We start from the raw sequence: 20,938 nt of genomic DNA on the forward strand, positions 1-20,938 counted from the left end.
TAGAACATTAGCAAAAGAAGATACTAAAAACTACCTTAATTAAAAGGTGGCAGTAAATATCATCTTATTAGACCCCAAAACCAATATTGTGAGAGTTTCATTTTATGACATATTCTCTAGTTTTAGGTTACTTTTATGAGAGTGCATCAAAAAGTGTGTGGACAATGGAATCAAAAGGTATATTTGCTTTGGTGAAAAAACATTGAAATACTTGTTTTTTCATAATCATTTTCAGGAATTTTATGAAGACTCTTTGTATTCATCAATTCCTTAGAAAAAAATATGTAGCACCTACAATAAAGTCCAATATACGTGAAAACCACACTGAATCAGATGGGCAGGGCTCCTGGGTCCACAAGTCATTTCTAGACAGGCTTAAGGGTGAAAGGACACTAAATCAATCATTTTAAATATGTAAATTTTGTAAACAGAGAAACAGCAAGTGCTAGATGGGCATAATAGAGATGCTTCATGTATCAGAGAGTCATAGAAGACCTCATTGAAACTCCAAAAATTGTCAAAATTCTCCTTGACAATAAATGACCAATGGATATTGGTATTAGCACAAAAACTCATCTTTGAAGCATATAGTCTTCAGTGGTTGAAATAAATTAACCAAAATTGAAGACAATAACAATTCCAATAGATTTTTCACTATCTGTGAAGTGTAGATGATGATAAAGAGGGAATTAATAAGATCCCAGCTACCAGCATCACACATGCCAACTACCTCAGATGTTTCTACTCACCAGCCACACAGGAGGTGGCAGAGATGTGACAACTGCAATACTGGTCATATACTAAGGCACTTCAGAGAAATGCAACCAGAAGACAAATTTATCTTGGTGCAAACATTTTGGAATCCATGCAGTTTTTTTCATAATACACAGTTTTCATGAACTGTATGAAGATTCCTTGTATGCACGGATTTAAATTTTTGGTTGCATCAAAAGAAATATTTTTAATACTATTTTCCAAGCACTTCTTGAAGCAGTTTCCTACTCCAGAAGATACCAATAAGCACCAAAAGAATCAGGAATTCCCATTCTGTGTAACTGTCAGGTTGTAGAACATTTTGTGGGTTGCAAGGTGCCTGCTGACAGGTATTCTCAATAATATTCTTGGGAATAACTCCAACCTAAGCTCTCATTACAGTCCTCTGGCCTCCTCTTGGTTACCCCTGAACACTCACAAGCAACGATAAAAATTAAAATGAAGTATTTAGATAGTAGCAGAGAGAGGGAGGGAAGGCTGTTGGGTTGTCATCCAAAAGTTAGTATAGACCAGATTTCTACTCCAGGTCCTAGGACTTTACTTCTAATGGTGCTTTGAAGCTCCTGGCCTCCTGGTGAGTTATGTATCCACCTTGGATACTTCACTGTCACCTGGCTAATTGGCCTTGACACCTGGGACTGAATCCCAAACGAAACATTTTTTGAGGTTACAAAACATTCCACTACCTTTTTCAGCTATATAACATTTCAAAATGTCAGCACTTTTCTAGCAGGACTTTGGCCTAGAAACTGAAGTTCACACATGCAAAGGGAATGGCTGTTGGTTTAATAATTTCGGTCCTACTGGAAATACCAAAGTTGTTTGGGCCTAGTTCAAATCATAATAATATATTGAGCTTGTTTTTGACATTTTCTGTGAGACTTTCCAAAAGTCCATGGAAAATAAGAACTCAATAAACCTCTCCATGCCCTTAGGAAGGAAAAGGAAGTTTGGAATTCTTCTCTCTTGGTTATAAATATTAAAGTATATGCAGGAAGAGAAAATAAATTGCTGCTTCACCAAGCTCCCTGGTTGCTAGGAGCTGCAGGCCTGCATGTTTGAAGTGCAGTTTTGACTTGGAAATGGACAGATAGACAGGGCTAGGACTCACAGAGCCTGGTAGATTTTTGTTATCTCCTTTGGTATGAGAGCAAGGCTGATAAAGTTTGAATTTTAAATTTTTTATTTATTTATCTGAAAAGAAGAGAAAGATCTTGCATTTGATGGTTTATTCCCCCAAATGCCCACAACATCCAGGGCTGGGCCAGCCCCAAACCAGGAGCCTGGAACTCCTTCCAGGTCTCCCACGTGGGTGGCGGGAACCCAAGTACTTAAGCCATCACCTGCTGCCTCCCAGGGTGCATATGAACAGGAAGCTGGGATCTGGAATGAAGCCAGGACTTGAACTCAGGCACTCCCATATGGGAGGTGGGTGCAGCCACACGCCCACCCCTGAAAAAGGGATTTAAGCAGAGGTTTGGCAAGAAATTATTTATTCAAATTTTCAGTCTAAGTGCTCACTGTGTTCTGTGAAGAAGAAGCTGAAGAGGGAGATCAAAAGCACGAAAACCAGGAGGGAGACAATTGCAGAAGCCTGGCTGGGAGGTGTCGGGGACCAGGGCTGCTGCAGAAGTGGTGGATATGGAGAGAAGGGAGTGGATTTCAGAGCAAAGGCCCACAGGGCTTGATGATGGATTGGCTTAGTGGAAAAGGAAGAAGGAAGTGAAAGGATGACTTTTAATGGCTAGGAGAGGAAGATGTGGCAATGAGAGGCCAGAGAGGCAGGAAACAGGCAAGGGGCACCAACCAGGCCGTAGAAGCCCAGGGTTGGAGGTGGATCGTTTTCCCAGCAGGTATGCTAATGTTAAGCAGATAACAACTTCTTGTATACTCTGTAAATGAGGTGTGCCCACTATGCCCTAAGATTAACTCAACTGAACATAGTTAGGAGCTCTCTTTGTTTCAGTACTAACTGGGTGCCAGGCATTTACAACTGATGCTTCCGGTTGTTTCTTTTTTTTATTTATTTTTTTATTTTATTTATTTATTTTTTTTTGACAGGCAGAGTGGACAGTGAGAGAGAGAGAGACAGAGAGAAAGGTCTTCCTTTGCCGTTGGTTCACCCTCCAATGGCCGCCGCGGCCAGCGCGATGCGACCGGCGCACCGCGCTGATCCAATGGCAGGAGCCAGGAGCCAGGTGCTTTTCCTGGTCTCCCATGGGGTGCAGGGCCCAAGCACCTGGGCCATCCTCCACTGCACTCCAGGGCCACAGCAGAGAGCTGGCCTGGAAGAGGGGCAACCGGGACAGAATCCGGCGCCCCAACCGGGACTAGAACCCGGTGTGCCGGCGCCGCTAGGCGGAGGATTAGCCTAGTGAGCCGCGGCGCCGGCCCGGTTGTTTCTTAACCCAGGATTCTAAAAGGAAACCGCTTCTGTCAGGTAGCTTTGATTACTTCTCTCCCTTCCAGGGGAGGAAGCTGAGGCTCTGCGAGGACACACAGCTACAGAAAGCCACTCTGAGAGCAAAACTCTCAAAAAGAGCCTGAACTCTAATCTAGGCCTTTCTGGCTCCAAAGCCCAAACTCTTTAACCACAGTGTTTTGCTGCTTCTTCATAAAGAGTCTAAACATGAAACGCATAGCAGCTGAAATAATTTAGCATCACAGAGGAAAAGAGATATTATAAACTATATTTCCAAACCATCCAGAAACTTTACAAATACATGTTATTGGTCACAAGAGGTCTAGATGACATACCATGCCTGGATCAGCACAATATTGTGTGCTGTTTATTAGGAAAATAACTCACATCACCTCTCATTGACTGGAGTGTCTGTACCATGTGAGTTATGAAAGACAGCATGCAAATCCACATTAGCAAATGGAAAAGCAATGATCTGCCTCATTGAGAGAGAACAACTTACTTTTTCCCTAAATGAAATGTTATTATTAGATTTTGAAGTGCATTAACGTAAAGGAAATGCATTGAGGAAATGCTTTTTGCAGCCCCTACATGTGTTGAACATCTGAGAACTCTCCCCAGGTAGTCCAGCCTTCATTTTGGCCAGTTCCTAAGAAGAAGTTTCACTCAGCGGAAGATGAGCTCCGTGGTGATTGTCTCTAAACACCAAAGCAAACACAGAGAGAAAGAACACAGCAGGGTAGTGGAGGGTAAACACTTTAACAAAAAGAAAAAGAAAACCAGTTACTAAGGTAGCTACACTGGAGAGTGAAAATGAATTTCACAGTAGGGAAAAGGTGGGTCTTTCTCAGTCTTTATCATCAGCAAAGTTTAAATTCTATGTTGTTAAATGTTAATAAAAGGCCAGGCCATGGCCTAAATAATGCATACCTTCATTTATTTACAAGGTTAAAATTTTTTTCAGAGAGAGAGAACACAGGAAGGAAATGAAAGGACCCTGGATTGCCTGGACCGTTCACTACTGGGTCATTCCATGACATGCTTCAGTAGTGACCAGTGAGACTGTAGTAATAAGAGCCGTGGTTTTGATTTAATTTACAAGAATGTAAAGCAGTGAAATTACCAGGACAGGAGGTAGAAAGGGAGCAGTGTGGTGAGAATACAAAGTTCCTTCCAGAAGCTCATAGAAGAAATAAATGACATGTATTTTGTTGCAAATTTTTTTAAATCCATTCAAAGTTTTTTCATTATGTGCTTTTTCCATGAGCTTTTTGAAGTACTGTCATATCAGCCATTTTGCTTGTAAGATGGGGAAAGGAAAAAACTTGAATAATTAATGAGCCACCTAAATCCACCCAATCCAAACTATTGAAATAAACCTTCCTGTTGTTTTCACGAGCGCTACATTTTGAATTCAAAGAGGACATGTCCTCCTCATTTCATCCTCAGCTACAGAGTGACTCTGTCTCCTGCACAGTGGCATATTGGGGTGGAAGGGGGTGTCATGGTGTCAAGTGTCCCATCTGGTAGAGTCATTACAGCATGTTGCTTTCCCAGAAATAACCCTTACTAAGCAGAGGGCTTAAAGAATCTGCTTATCTGGTTTTGTCTGTTCTGTACAATAAGATCTTGGCTTAGATAATCAGTGAAAAATCTACTGATTTAGATATTTGCATATAATAAAATTTAGAAAATAGACCTTAAATTCTGTCACGGGAATTATAACAATTTCTTCATATACTCAACATTTATAAATTCTATGTACAAATTGAATGTATATTATGTATATATTAAAATTTATATAAAATATATAGTTTAGATATATTTTTAGATTACATATGAAGTAAGGAAGAAGGTAATGCTTTTCACAAATATGAATGTAATAATTTCTGAGACTTTTCTTTTTGAATATATATATATATTTCACACTGTTTTTATTTCAAAATTCTTAAGTGAAGCTCAGCAAGGAAAGCATCCACTGACATCCCTGGGAGAATGACAGATGAAAAGAAGTGAGAGAAAAGTCACAGTTCCCCTTGGAATGAAGTCTCTTGGCAACACCGAAAACAGTGAACACACTCCTGACCTGGACCAATGCTTCACCTCGGAGGAAGATGAGGACAAGCTGGATGCTAGGGTGAAGTCCCATGAAAGGATAAGGCTGGGCTCCCATTGAATAGATCCAAAGCTTCTTCAGTGAAAATTTCCAATTACAGATGGGAAACAACGTCCAAATCCTTTTTGCTGGAAATATTTCTTTCTATAACTGACTCTGTTCATAACTTGTTTCTTCTATAGATAAGCTCTTCTTAATATCAATGTTCCATAAAAGGTTGATATGGCAAAAAAAAAAGGCCAACATATTTTTGGCAATCTATTTTTCTTATTTAAAAAATTATTTTTAGGGGGTGGGTGTTGTGGTACAGAAGGTTAAGCCACTGCCTGGGACAAGTGCATCCCTTATCGGAGTGCCAGTTCAAGTCCTGGCTACTTCTGATCCAGCTCCCTGCTTACGTGCCTGTGAAGCACCAGTTAATAGCTCAAGTATTTGAGACGTGCCACCAATGTGGGAGACCAGGGTGGAGTTCCTGGCTTCTGGTTTCAATATGGCCCAGACCTGACTGTCGAGGTCATTTAGGGGGTGAACCAGTGAGTGAAAGATATTTATGTATCTTTCTTTCTCTGTTACTCTCCCATTTGAAAAAAAAAGAAAAGAAAAAAAAAATACTTTAAATGTGTTTCTTTGAGACTCATTCTTGTCTCAGGATTCTTCAGGATGCTGTTAAAATTTATGTAGTTATAGCCAATGTACTCTAATGGAGATAACAGTGGTTTCTGATGGGGATATGGTGGTTTCTCGAGTTCTTTTGCATTAAGGAACTGGTGTTGAAGGCACGGTCTGGACCCTGTGTATCCTCCATTATTCATGAACATCAGGCCTGGTGTCCTGGGACATCCACTTCCTGCCTCGGCGACCAGATTTCTTAATCACTTGCTTCACGAGGAGTCTCTCTCAATGACCTTTGATGAGTGTCTTGGTTCTCCTTCGCTGTCCTCTGCCATGCTATAGATTTCCACAGCTACCTTGTGAGATCTGTGTCTGACCTCCCTCTCTGGGCCAGGAGTTCTCATCACATGATGGGAAAAGGTGACCAAGCATGGCAGACAGATAGAACCACTTACTGTGTAGAGTCTTCATTGCTAATGGGTAATTTATTGGGCAGAAACCCTGTAGCCAGACATCTTTTGTGTCACAATCAACAGCATTTCCACTTTCATTCTGTCCAAACAGTTGCTCTGTATATAACTGTTCAGTCACTTCCTGCTCTACATTATATATTACACCATGCTAACACCGCCTTCTAGTTTTATCCAAAGGTAGTGCAAATGGCAGGAATGCTTCATGTTACCTGCTCATGCGATTTCTCCAAGAACATATCATTTTGATCTTCGAGGATAAATGAGACTGGTTTCCAAGCTTTTCTGAATGGCAGGCCTGGCATGGTGACTATAAATATCACTCCTTGAAGCGATTTATAACTCTTCTATAAAAAAAGCTTTCCCTCAGTTCAAGACTGTCGTGCTTTCAAGTTTTACAACAGACACTTGGAGAAAGAGGGGAGGGTGTGTTCATGAGTACACGCATCCTTTCACATGTGCATACGCACACTCCCACCTCCAAACACTCCCTATTCCTACTCTCTTATAAAGAAAAGGCAGTGATGGTTTTAGAGTGTTTTGAGACCATTTAAAGCAGGCAGAGGCCAGGAGCCACGTGACTTTAAGAACTGTCCCTTATACCCTCTTGGATGGCTGGCACCCCTGCTTCTGGTGGGCATGACCTTGATCATTCCTTTGAAACATATGCTGCTGCATTCAGTTTGTCATTCCTGACCTCGCTGATGTCAATAATGTGGCAGTCCATTTTTTTTTTTTTTTCGACAGGCAGAGTTAGACAGTGAGAGAGAGAGACAGAGAGAAAGGTCTTCCTTTTTGCCGTTGGTTCACCCTCCAATGGCCGCTGCGGCCGGTGCACTGCGGCCGGTGCACCGCGCTGATCCGAAGCCAGGAGCCAGGTGCTTCTCCTGGTCTCCCATGTGAGTGCAGGGCCCAAGGACTTGGGCCATCTTCCACTGCACTCCTGGGCCACAGCAGAGAGCTGGCCTGGAAGAGGGGCAACCGGGACAGAATCCGGCGCCCCGACCGGGACTAGAACCCGGTGTGCCGGCGCCGCAGGCGGAGGATTAGCCTAGTGAGCCGTGGCGCCGGCCGGCAGTCCATCTTATTTCCACTATAGGCCACATGCCCCTCTCTAAAACATTAAGCCAATTCCTCAATTGTGCCAAAATGTCTGGTCTCTGGTATTCAGCCTTTGTCCCGCCCTCTTTACTCCTCCCACACTCCCCCCACCCCCCTTCTAGTATGGTAAGACATTTCCCTGGCCCTGTGGCCCTGTGATGAAGAGCTAACAGGCTAATCAACAGGGACCTATTTGGACTTGTTGTTATGATACTTATAGTAGTTAAAAGGAAATATAGTAATCATGCTCAGGGACTAAGGCCTTTCAGACTCACCAGAGGCAGAGCCCTGGCCTCCAAATTGGTTTCTGAGTTGCTAGGCTGCAATTAGGTCTTGTTGCACCCTGCAGAGGAGCCAAGTATTTGATTAAAGTGCTCAGCAGGACACGGAGAGAGACCCCACTGGCCAACCTCTCCAAGCAGAGTTCCAGAGACCTTAAACAGCAAAATCAGAGGGAATGCTGCTGTTACATGATGTGGATAGGCGAGGCGGTGATGGGATGCTAACATTCTCATTGAGTGACATATATTGCTAAGGGACAGTGAGCCACATTCTTGAGGTGCACATTACTTCCTGTTAAATTAGCCAATTCGGTAAACTAAACTGATTCATTCCAATTAGGTACTTGATACCACCTGGCTGAAAATAATAAAATGGGTTTTGTCTTACTTTACGAACTTTGGGTTTGGTTTCATTATTTGTTATTGACTTCACTGAGAATAGACTGTCATGTTTTTAAGTTCAATATGTGGCAGAAAGACTTGAGGATAGGCAAATGCTCTGCTTTTTTTTCCCATACATTTCACATGGGTTTGCATTATTGAAAGTACTTTTGATAAATGGCTTCTTTGAAGACATGATTGAAGACATTTGTGTACTTTGTTTAGTTTATATTTGATAATACAATATAAGAAAATACAGTAACATAAGATGACAACATTATAGACATGTAATGTGTAAATTCACTTGACATATAAACTGCAGTAAATGCCAATGAGAACAAGCAACTGAAGTTATACCTGTCAGCCTTCTGCCTTCATGCCCAACATGCAGAGGGTGACATGAGACTCTCTGACTTATACACCCCTGCAGCTATACATTATGTTACTAGAGCTTCATTTTTTTTCTTATTATTACATTAAAATGGAAACAAATTTTCAGTATTGTATTCCCAGCACTCAGTTGAGAGTTTCATATATTTATCAGGAGGCACACACATTTACTAACAAACGTGGCTATAATGATAAATTGCCTACAGTTAATTTGTGCACCCACACTGGGAAAGACATATGGATCGGAACTGCAAATATTCCTGACAAACTGATAGTGAGGTCTCCTGTTATAAAATAGCAAATTACTGCCAGATACAGGGACAAAGGAAAATTTCTAGTCATAAACAGGTTCAGGTCCTGGATCACAGTGTAGCAGTCAAGAGTGGCTTCTTGCTACCTAATGCCCTGTATCCCATAGGTTCAACATGTTCTACATTCCAGCCAGCCAGTTTGTCCTTTGCATCTGCCATGTGATAGAATCATCTATTAGCTGTAAAATTGAGACTATCAAAAGACCATAGAGATCTTTATACTAAGTACAATGTGATTATCTCTGGTTAATGCTTTATAAGCACTTTTGGAGAATGACATTAATATAGAAGACCTGGGTTTGGATATAATAACACCAAGGTTGTTTGCTGAATTAGCTCATGTTGCCTTTAAACTACCTCACTGAGTGCCTAGTCCCTCTTTCTCTGTGTCACATCCCAAACCACTGGGCAATTCAAAGGCAATCAGAACCACAAAGCCTTTGTTGACTCCTATATAATGATTTCTCTCTCCTCCATACTTTTGTAGTACCTTGTACGTAGTACAGCTTTTTCTTACCATTTGGTGAGTTTCTTTCTCCCTCATTCAAAGGAAAACTCCTTGAATGCAATGATCATGCTCCATATTCTTCCAAACATAAGATACAGTGCCCAGAAAAGCAAGCACTCAGTGGCTGCTTGTAGAAATATATTAAATTGACCATCAAGCTTTTAGGTTCCTGGAACTCTTTTCTACTATTTTCTTTTCAGATTATTAAAAAGCTAACATTTTGGTTAGTACAATAAGAGATCAAATGGCTAAATATATGCTAAATATATCCATCCAAAGTATATGAATTTAATGAGTTATTTATGAGTTATATAATGAGTTATTTATGTTGATTTGGATTCGAATTTAAATTTTATTTGTAGTTGCCAAAAAGACAGTTTGATAATTGTGAAGGAAATTTTTTTCAGAGTATTCTTTTAATAGTCAACCAAAATACTTTGGCATTGAAATGGGTGATGCAAAACAACTATTTTGATGAGCGAAGGGTAAACTAATCAGAACTACTTGATACCCTTTGAAATAACAGATTCTTACAAATTGGGAAGAAACATTTGCAGTGGACATCAACAAAAACTTAGTTCAGTAAGATCCAAAAAAAAAAATCCAATGCCTTCCAGTCTAGCCAGTCTTCAATTCCCAAGCATTTCTGATATCTTCTACTCTGTTTGATAGTATGGAAACAGTAGCTTCCCCATAAATAATACTGACATGAATAATGGCTCAATAACATCATAGGCCCATGACTACCAGAGGTGGGACGGTCTCAGTGGCAGAGGCCTTACACCCTGCATGGGAGTCTGGGACCCACACAGTGACTGACTCACCATGAAACCTGGGGCACAGAATTCACTTGTGTTGTCTCCACTGCTCAGAGGAGAAGACTAATCATTGCTGGAGGAAGATGGAGGCCTGAGAGACTGACAGTAAAATATTGGTAAAGCTCTCTGAAATCTCCACAAGAAAAATGCAGTTAAATGATAATTACACACCAGTAGAGTTTCCCAAGGAAATTATGCAAACAGGGAAAAATTGTGCAGTCAAGAAATACTAGCCAGTGCCAGCAAGTCCATAATACAGTCTATGTGGAAAACATAATGTACCTCTATTTTTTACATTAGTAAATTAATTTTTTTAAAAAAATCACAGTCTAAACACAATATATTTTTGAGAAGGAGATATTTAGGCATAAGAAGAAACTCAATAAAGATTCTAATTGTTCTGTGTATGAGATCTGAGCCTTCCCATGTAATGTAACTATAGTTCTTAAAGTGAAAAGTAGTTATTAAAGAAATAATAGTGTCCACCTTTACCAAAACAGTGAGTTAGAGCATTCTAGTTTGTTTTGAGATTTTTACAATCAAGAAGCCAATTGATTTACAAAATCCCTTAAATAGAAAACAGATCAGTCCCCTTCTTAAGATTTAAAAGTTAGTCTTCTCATAAGCCACTTTTCTTTCAGTGTGAATTACTGGTGGTTACTACCCAGGCTCTAGTGCCTGTACCATACTGTCTATGATCCAACTCTTTGATGTACTAGATATAAATTCATTTTTTTTTTCACTGAATCAACATGTGTTGCATGTTGTCTTCTTCTTTCTCAGCTGTTTTTATTTTCTGCACAAGTATGCTTACTTTGGCTAAAGTCAACATGTCCCACCTTCTGGATGGCCTTGGTCAGTCCACTGGAACCTGGGAGCCATGATGGAGCAGAGAGAAGAATCTGGTCCAAATTGATATCTGATTGTTATTTTTGGAGCTCTCAAGTAAATTACAGGAAAATGGATTTTCTTTAGTGACCTTCTGCACCTACTCAACCTCTTATGTTGCTGTAACTTGGTTTTATTTCCTTCTATATTTAGAGTTTTTGTATAAGTGCCATGGAAGATTAATAGAGTTGATGGAAATCGCATTGCCTAATTAGAGGGAGTTTTTGAAGCTCATATAATGAAACTTCACTTCCTATCTAAAATCTACAGATAAAGAGTACATTTCTTGCTGATGTAGTTTTGGATGTATTCACTTGTCATGGAGAGTTGAATTACCTTATCCTATTAAAGAAAGGGACCTCTTTCTACTTGTATCTGATCTTTAGGATGAATGTTCATATATTATTCTTGTTCCCAAACTCTCTCTGGTGTTTAGCCAAACTGGACAACTATACTCCCTTTGTAACTCAAACATTTACCTTTATAGCACAACTTCAAGATCATGGCTGATCTTGAGTTCCAATCTGCCCATAAATATATTTGCCCCCTCTCACCATGTACCATGTTGTCGTCTGATGCATGGTTCAGACTGTCCTGTTTCCCTCCTTCACCCATGCAGTAATCCCTGGGAGACCTCACACTGCAGGGAGACCTACTTTCCTTGAGAATTGGTCTTGGCCATGAGCCCGTCTTCTCCTTAGAAATTAGTTCCAAGCTGGTAACATATTCTTCCATTAAATCTTCATGTCCCAACAGATACTAAATTCAAACAATGAGCAATATTTTACCAAAAGCTCAAATATTAGAGAAAGAAAGTTCAACTGGGACTAGACGTGGTGAGTTTCAGGGCCCACAGTCCCTGATCTATCTTCAAAAATCCTGATACTAAGTCTGCACACCTTGGCCAGTCCAGTTCCCAGGTCACCCCCCTTCCCTTGAGCACCACCAGCCCTGAGAGATCAGCTGTCCTCGGAATCCAGACCCAGCTGTGCTCAGGCCCCAAGGGAGAACCCCTCCCCTGACTCAGAGTCCCATCTCCCACTCCTCATTTTTTGAGGCTGAATGTCAACCCTTTCCCAGGTAGGCTGACAGTAGGAACATTCCTTTCCTCAGAGAAAATCCCAGCAGAAAAATGGCATCAGAAAAGAACGGTTAAACCTCCTTACACAGTGGGTTATTCTGACATAAATAGCCCTGAGGGGGACATTCCAAATGCCTGTCTTTCCTCAGTCCTCAGATCTCAGTTCTGAAGTTCTGGAAAACAATTCCATAGAGAAAGCAAGCTATAAGAATAAGCAACAGCTTGAGACGAAGCACCCTTAAAATCAGACAGATCTAGAAGTGCAGGAACACGTGCCCCTCCCCCCAAGACAACTATGTCTCCCAGACAGAAGTTTGGCTCGTTTCTTCCTCCAAAATTTATGTTATCAAATAGAACACTTAACTTCTCAGTCTCAAACATCTGTGTTCGGGTTAATACTGACTTCACTTTTCCCTCTAGAGCAGTGGGTGAATATTTGATTTACATTTCTGTAAATAAATGGCAGACTCAAGTGGTTTTCCCAGACCAAAACCAACAATTTGCCTCTGAGGTAAATTCATGTCCCTACCCTTAGAGACTGGAAATTGCTTGCAGCTTTAAATGTTTTCCTTTTTTCCCAGCTACTAAAGATCAAGTTTCTAACAATATCTCATGACCAGTGCCAGCCAGGGTAACCCAGTGCCTGTGTGTGGAATTATAAGAAGCATGGCTGTTTAGGGGTCCCTGCTGACCGTAAAATCATATAACCTGTGGTTCTCAGATGCAGGTCTCAGACAAACAGCCTCACCTGGGAATTTGTCATCCATCCAAATTTTCAGGTTTCAGCCCGCCCACTGAATGTGTGTTTTCGCAAGGCCTGCAGGTGAATCTGAGCACTCACATGCACCATCCATCGTCAAAAGTTTCAACAGGAGCAAATGGCTCAGCGGGAAGATTCACTGGGAAGAGTTGCATAATATCTTCCAGGTGCCTTTAGACTGGATCAAGAGGGTCCCACATCACACAACTTCTGCTAAAGATGCTTGATTTTCCTTCCTGTGACCACAGATTACAGAAAGTCTGGTAACTTTACAAAGAACCAGGATTACGGGAGAGGACAGTGGAGACTGAGCAGAGCCCTCATGCCAGAGAAAGCAAGGTTGCAAATGCTTGGAACTGGGGAAGAAGAAAGGGCAGGTAGAGGTGGAGGACACACCACTGCTGCCCTGGAAGAGTAGAGAGAGCGACTGATTCTCTTTAGGTTGCTTTTCCCCAGAGTGGATCTTTGGCAGGCCCGTCCCCAAATGCTTGATCTCTTTTTTACTTCTACTTCTCTGTTATGGTTCTAGGAGAATGCTTAGAACTTCCTGGAAGTTCCAAGTTATGCAAGGGAGTCATAAAAGAAAGGACCCCCAGTCCAGCCAGTCTCCTCAGGAAGCTTGAGCCACTGGTCCTCTCAGATTTACCAGAACAGCCCAGGAGCCCCGAGCCTGGGCCCAGCTTTTAACTAGCTCTGCCCCAGGATGCCCATATGACCTCTCAGGCTGAGGATAGGGGAAGGAGTGGGGGCATAAACCAGGCCACAGACAGAGATTGATACGTAACTTACATATGTAGACATGTATGTGGGTACCGCTGGTTCATACTCTTGCCCCAGGCCCTGTGAATAGTAAGTGTATGCCTAGAACTATTTTGACATTAAATTCAGCAAAAAACTAAATAGTCAGGGCCAGTATTGTGGCAAAGCTGGTTAAATCATCGCTTAAAAAGCCAGCATCCAGGGCCGGCACCATGGCACAGCAGGTTAATACCTTGGCCTGAATGTTGGCATCCCATATGGGCGCCAGTTCGAGACTCAGCTGCTCCATTTCAGATCCAGCTCTCTGCTATGGCCTGGGACAGCAGTAGAAGATGGCCTAAGTGCTTGGGCCCCCTGCACCCAATGGGAGACCCAGAAGAAGCTCCTGGCTCCTGGCTTTGGATCAGCATAGCTCTGGCTGTTGTGGCCAACTGGGGAGTAAACCAGCAGATGGAAGACCTCTCTCCCTCCCTCTCTCTCTCTCTCTCTCTCTCTGTCTCCTCTCTCTGTGAACTCTGACTTTCAAATAAATAAATAAATCTTAAAAAAAAATAAAAAGGTCAGCATCCTATATGGGCACCAGTTTGAGTCCTGGCTGATCCACTTCCAATCCAGCTCCCTGCCAATATACCTGGGAAAGCAGCAGATGATGGTCCAAATGCTTGGGCCCCTGAACTCACATGAGAGACCCAGTTGGAGTTTCAGGTTCCTGGCTTCACCCTGATCAAGCCCTGACCATTGTTGCCATTTGGGAAGTGAACAAGAGGATGAAAGATCTCCCCCCTCCCCAATAACTCTGCATTTCAAATACAATAAAGTCAAAAAAAAAAAAACCCCAAAAACAAAAATACTGAGCACTCACCTTGTGTAATGCACGGTGCTAGGTTTCATGGCACACAGGCAAGGAGTTTAGTCTCTGTCTGCCCTCAAGTACTTATTAGAGAAGGCAATGAAGGACACTGCCAATTTACGCACACTGAAATGTCACACTAACCCTAATGTGTCTATAGAGAATGTTCTATGGGAAGACCACAAAGGGAGGGGAGTTGTTGACCCTAAAATCCACAAAGGCTCCTAGGAAGACATGGCATTGCAGTAAACCTGTGCTGCTTACCAGTCTAACTTTCTTCTAAACTCAGGAACCACCTTGCAGTGCTTGTCCTTGATTGACACAACATAGTAAGCAGAAGTGGTTTCTAAACCTCAGGATCTTCCCCCTGGACCTAGGAATCTGTCTCAGGCTCCAGAGGGGCATTTGGAAGGGCTGGTCAATAGTGACAGCCCCCATCCTGACTTTCACTGCATTGTGTATGGTTCCCTGCTGGCAGAGGGAAGAAAATTATTGTTCCACACTCTATTCAACATCAAACTTATCAGCCAGAAAGACTTTATCATATGCAAGAGTCACCTTGTAACCAAAAAACATGCTTCACAAAACATTTTCTTATGAAACTGTTTAGGAGACTAAAATATTGTTTCCACACTAGTGGGTCATAAACCAAGTAAACTAACTCAAGGGCCAGCAAACTGTGGCCCACCACTTGTTTTGTTAATAAAGTTTTATTGGAACCTATCCACACCTATTCATTTAAAACAGCGGAGTCTGATAGCTGCATTTTCTACACAACCTAAAATATTTGCAGATCCTCACTCATCCCAGGTCAACCAATAAGCAAAAGGAAAAAACTTTCACATCTTCACTCACCACAGTGCAATCTCTGCTCCAAATGGCTTCACTTGTAGTGCAGGTTTGGAGATTTTACAGCTTCAAATAAATGAAATCCAGAAAATGAGGCAGAAGGGAGACAGCATTAGTCGAAGTCCTGAAAGAAAACAGAATTCCCCACAGATGGTTTCAATGAAGAGACTTTAATGAAAGGGCCACTTCCAGAAATATGGACCAGCTTAAAGGGACGGACAATGGATGGTGGGGGAAGTCAAAGGCAAGCAAGAGTGAAACTGTTACTACCCCTGAAGGGACAAGGGCAGGAAGGTGTCACTGGAGCCAAGAAGGAGGGTTCCCCTACAGGAGCTGATGTCACGGAGGGGCACAGCTGTCAACAGATAGGCAGCTTCCGCGTTGGTGGGAATGGAGAAAAACACCCCACACTCCTCCTCTGTCCTCCCACTTCTCCTGGCACTCCTACTACTGACTGCCCATCACTGGAAGCCAGAGAGTGCTGGAACCAGGCAACACAGTCAGTCCAGAGTGGTTGGCTTCTTGGGGGCAGAGAAGGGCAGGGATGGGATAAATAGTTGTGGGGGAGGTGACTGAGCATCACATAGACCCCTTCCCACGCAATATCATTGTGACACACATTAATCAATGTTAGCATGTATTGACTAGGAGTTCTTCAAAGCGGCCTACTGAAGAGAAAACATATCAGCACACATTACAGCAAGATCAGAGGCTTGCAGGCTCTAGGGTAGATGGATACAGAAGTTCTTGAATACTGTCAAGAATATCTAGGAATCTGCATTTCCATGCTCTACCCATTTCAGCAAGGTCAACTTTATTCCAAAGATGTTTACCTGTAACAGTTAAGAAATCGTGCTTTCTTGTTCACATCTGAGATGGGCAAGTGGTGGTGGAGATGACGGGACAGTGTTTGAGATGTTTCCTCTCCAGTCCCACCAACTTAGAAGCTGTGTTTGTGTGCCCCTCCGTGACTATCATGTGTGTATATACATATGTATGTATTACTTTTTTTCTTTCTCTCTATGTCTTAGCTTCTTTAAGCTAGCCTAAACTTCATTGTTCCTGGATAGCTTAGGTCTGACAATTCCAGAAACAGTCACAAGCCAGGGGGATAAATTACTAGTTTAGACTAGTAATATGAAATATGCAGTGGATTGGGATTCGGGTGTTGGGGGCGGGGGGTCAACCTAAAAGTCTACCACACTAGGTACTGTCATGATGCACCATATCAATACCTCCTTTCAGGAGTGTTTCCTCTGTCTGCGCTGCATGTTAAACAAGTGTTTGCTACCCAGATCTTTCTCTGACATCTGAGGCTCCTTCTGGCACCGGGGTAGTTTATGCTATGGGATGGTGGTATCTGCTGTTACTCAGATTGGGATCATACTCACAGTTCCACACTTAAGCAGTTCATATGAACCAAGACAAAGATAACGTGGCAAAAGAGTAGGATACCATGTCTAGTTAAAATCCTAATTTGATTTTCTTCCATGTCTTTGATAAATCACTAGTCCCTTGCGGTTTAACTTTCTTCAACATAATTAAGACAATGGTTGCAACCCCGAAGCAAACGAAATTACCTAATGTGGGCTCCAGGACTGTAACAGCTGAAATTAATTTAAAGGTCTTTTAAGAGGTGCTAGGTGTTTTTTACACTTTTCCTTGCACCTGGTAGTTGCTGGATCCCCTTGGTGAAATCTCCATTTCGCCTGTGATGGATGGGTTTTGCAAAGATATTGCAAAGACAAACTGAGAACTCACTTTCATATAGATTTCCCACTTCATCACGAACACTCCATTGCCACTGACCTAATCCTATCCTTCATTCCATCCAGAAATTGCCTGAGATTTTCATCTATTTTATACAGAAAATTGTCAACAGAATAGAATAATTTACCTATTGGTCCCAGTTTCAAGACACTGAGCAGAGGCTAAGATGTTGGCTAATTACTTGCCAATGGATACATGGCATTCTGAGAAGGTGACTCTTAAAAAGTCCCTTGTTATGCAACAGAATTCCCATTGACTATTTAATCAACTAACTTTGGTTTTTGGGAGGCTTTTTATTTTTCCTACATATTTCTAATACTTGACTGGGCCAACAGAATTGTTGACCCTGACTTGTGGACCACAATACATTCCATACTTACCTCAGGATATTTAAAAACAAAATACCCCTAACAAGGATAGCACAATGGCTAGAGTCTCAGCAGGTGCTGGAATATCCATTTCTAATAATGCTCGAAGCACATGAATAATTTTTAAGACATCAGAAACTGAAGTTCTGGCCAGTAGAACTGAGCCTGGATCTTAGCTCCGTTTAAATCCAAAATTCCCCTTGCTAAACCCAGGCACATGTTTATAGTTCCAAGTCATGTCACTTACAAAAAATTAATCTAAAACTTTGACAAACCACAGTACTTTTATTTTATGAGTTTCCATAGAGGTTTCTATACACAGAGCTGTGAATTTCCTATGAAAATTATTATTATATTAATTAGCAATGACTCACTTTAAATTATAGTTTAGGATCTCTTATTTTTTAAAAGGTTTCATTTCATTTTTATCACTGCCCAAGTTTATTTTTTACTTAAAATTCACATCACAATTCAAAATAGGAAATGCCACTGGAAAAGTTGTTTTTCAAACCAAGAGTTTTGTTTCCAAAAAGAGAGAATGAGAGAACAAATGAACATGATAATGCCAATGATTATGTGTTATGTGATTTTTATAACCAAGCAGTTTATTACAACTGCTTTTGTGGGTGGCACAAAAATTTTGAACAGGTTTTCAAACCAGTTGGTGATTTATTAAACATTAGTGATTGTTATTACAGGTTGAGTTTTATGATCCACCGTTGATTTATTTGTATGGAAATCAGACGGACACATACCAGGGTAGTGTTCTGCTTTGAAAATGCTACCCAGTACCTGACTCACCTTTGAAGCACTTAACAGAGTATTTTCGGGCTCCAGGAGAGAGAAGCTGCTGAGAGAGAAAGCAGGTTTCAAAAGACAAGGAGAAGCATTTGAATCTTTATGATGTTAGCCATGTATCTACTGACAACTTTTAAAAAATACCCAGCCAACTTATAGAAAGAAGAAAACTCAGGTATATATTTATATTCACTAAGGAGTACTTCCCTTGTCTAATCCTAATAGTTTGATCAAACAATAACCATTTTAGATACCATATGATGCTAAAAGAGCCGAGAATCCAAAAATGGATGGACTTAATCATTTTCTTCACCTCATTTAGAGATACTGCCAGAAAAATAGATGGACAGTTGAATCATACATGAAGCAAGATTAAATTTGTCATTCTATTTATTTCAATTAAATGATACTATTGTCATAATAAACAGTGAATAAATATTTCTTTAGCAAGTCATAAAACTATTACCAAGTCCAGAATCTAGGAAAATATTTCTAAGATTGTATTTAAGAAATAACATGAATTGGTTTCCCACTTCCAACTGCCAATTATTAAAAAAAGAACTAACAACACAATCTTCTGCTCCCAGCCATTTTTGGGAAAACCAACCTGATCTTAAGCATATCCAGTCAATTTATATTGCATCAAGTATATCAGGAATTAAGTTATATATTTGTCTTTGACTTGAAGAGGAATAGTCTCTGAGAGTCTGTAAAACCCACGAGGGCAGGGACAATGACTATCATCCACTTGCCCAGCAACGAATACACAAAACAGATATGCAGTGACTTTTTGGTGAAGTCAAGACAGCATGACAAACCGGAGGACCTGAGTTCTTGTTTGCTCTCTCTTTTCTCACCTATAGAAGTTTTACAAAGTTCGCTGAAGCATCAGTCTAGTGAAACCCAAAGATGGTATTTCCTTTCAAGGTAACAGCATGTTAGGATCCTAGGGGACCCAAGTAATACACTTGGGTTTACAACACTGCATTTGGGAGTGTGTTTTTTGTGGATACTTTGTCTAAAACAAACAAATGGGCAAACAAAAACTAAACTTAATTACATCAAGTACAGGGTAGACTTGTGGTTCATAGAGTCAGCACTTAATTGAGAGTAATAAAATCTCTTATGCAACTATATTTTCATTTTAACATTGTGGAATCCTTATTCAAATAAAGTAATATTTAAGCAGTAAAATTCATAATTACAATCTTCACATAGATTCTACACAATTCTAATTTTTTAGCAATAGCGGTCCAAGAAATTTTCAACAGAAATTTATTTGATTGTTTTATAATTAAATTTATCAGTGTTTTATTTTCTGGTTTTTTTTCTTTCTTTCTTTTTTTTTTTTTTTTTGCGTCATGCTTAAAAAGGCACTTCCCTTACCAAGTTAATTTGATAACTCAAGTTCTCTTCCAGTATTTTGGTATTTGCCCTATTTATACTTAATCTTGTATCTATATTGAACTCAAATTTTTTATATAAGTAGAGGGAAAAGAATCAAATGTAAATGAAAAGATGTTCAAATTCATTCATATAAACTCCTGCTTATTCTCCTGTCAACTAAAATCTTTAACTTTTTATTTGTTGAACTCTCTATTTAGTGGACCTTTAATCCCTTGACTACAATATAAATTAAGAATATATTATCTCTGGTTCGGTGCCGTGGCTCACTTGGTTAATCCTCCACCTGTGGTGCCGGCATCCCAAATTGGCACTGGGTTCTAGTCCCGGTTGCTCCTCTTCCAGTCCAGCTCTCTGCTGTGGTCCAGGAGGGACAATGGAGGATGGCCCAAGTCCTTGGGCTCCTGCACTTGCATGGGAGACCAGGAAGAAGCACCTGGCTCCTGGCTTCAGATCGGCATAATGCTAGCAATGGTGGCCATTTGGGGAGTGAACCAACGGAAGGAAGACCTTTCTCTCTGTCTCTCTCTCTCACTGTCTATAACTCTACCTGTCAAATTTTTTAAAAAGTTAAAAAAAATATTATCTAAAAAATAAAATATTAAATTTAAAAAGTCAAATATAGTTTTTTCCCAGATAACTATTCAAATGTATCAGTATTATTTATTTACAACTTTTATTTTCTCACTGATACATAGTGACAACCTCTTTACATAGTAAATCTCCATATGTCTTTGAGTCAGCATCTGGACTCTACACAATCTATTGATCTCTTTGCTATGTATAGTCTCATATCATGGTATTTTAATAACTGTAGACGGAAAAGATGTAATTAAAAGATAGGTTAATTTGGTGAAAAAATTCTGAAATCCCTGCACAGTTTTTTGCATAACACACATTGTCCATGAAGTTTTTGAAGATACCTTATATGCATGGATTTCAAACACTTTTGTACCAAAATATGAGTATTGTTAATATACCTAGAATCCCTCAATTATACTTTTCCTTCAGATTTTTCTGGTCTATTCTCTCACTGCTAGTTTACCTGTGAGCCTGGAAATCAGCATAACTAGTTCTAAATCTGTCCTAGTATTATTCCCACTGGGCTCATCATAAATCTATAAATTGATTAAAGGAAAACTGACTTCATGAGAAGGCTGAGTCTTCCTACCCAAGAATAGGATATGTACTTCCAAGTTTTCAACTTTTCCTCTATGTCTCACAGTG

The 20,938-nt window shown here is 40.6% G+C and overlaps 1 long non-coding RNA gene across 2 annotated transcripts in view; it reads left to right on the top strand.

Annotated features, from left to right (window-relative positions):
- LOC149121802 (uncharacterized) overlaps nucleotides 1–20,938 on the top strand; it is a 205,032-nt gene that overhangs the window by 77,934 nt on the left and 106,160 nt on the right. Inside the window, exon 2 of one of the 2 annotated variants that reach the window (XR_016222670.1) lies at nucleotides 5,150–5,934. The exons of the other annotated variant lie outside the window; for it this stretch is intronic. This is a non-coding gene — a long non-coding RNA (uncharacterized LOC149121802). Of the gene's footprint in view, nucleotides 1–5,149; nucleotides 5,935–20,938 lie in introns of those variants that run through there. 2 annotated transcript variants of the gene reach the window in all.

The sequence above is a fragment of the Oryctolagus cuniculus genome, chromosome 16, assembly GCF_051225735.1.
Source record: "Oryctolagus cuniculus isolate XC-2025 breed Fujian yellow rabbit chromosome 16, ASM5122573v1, whole genome shotgun sequence".
NCBI lineage: Eukaryota > Metazoa > Chordata > Mammalia > Lagomorpha > Leporidae > Oryctolagus > Oryctolagus cuniculus.